Source organism: Coregonus lavaretus, assembly GCF_964263955.1.
Source record: "Coregonus lavaretus genome assembly, chromosome: 20".
NCBI classification, from domain to species: domain Eukaryota; kingdom Metazoa; phylum Chordata; class Actinopteri; order Salmoniformes; family Salmonidae; genus Coregonus; species Coregonus lavaretus.
This window is the reverse complement of record NC_140007.1, coordinates 27,767,006-27,767,205: the sequence shown is the minus strand read 5'-3', so window position 1 is coordinate 27,767,205 and position 200 is coordinate 27,767,006.

Below are 200 nucleotides of genomic sequence, written 5' to 3'. Positions count from 1 at the left end.
AATTCATTGTCGTGATATTCTGAAGAGGAGGCTTGCTTTGGAGTCATGGGTAACTGCATACGTGAGTGTCTGGAAGTGGGCGTGTCAACTGAAGTCAGCTAATTGGACAGATTTGTTGCCGCTCAAGACCGTTTTGCGTGGCTGCTGTGTGTTTTCAAGCTTTCCGAGTGTGGTCTTGGTCGGCAGAGATGACAGTAAGA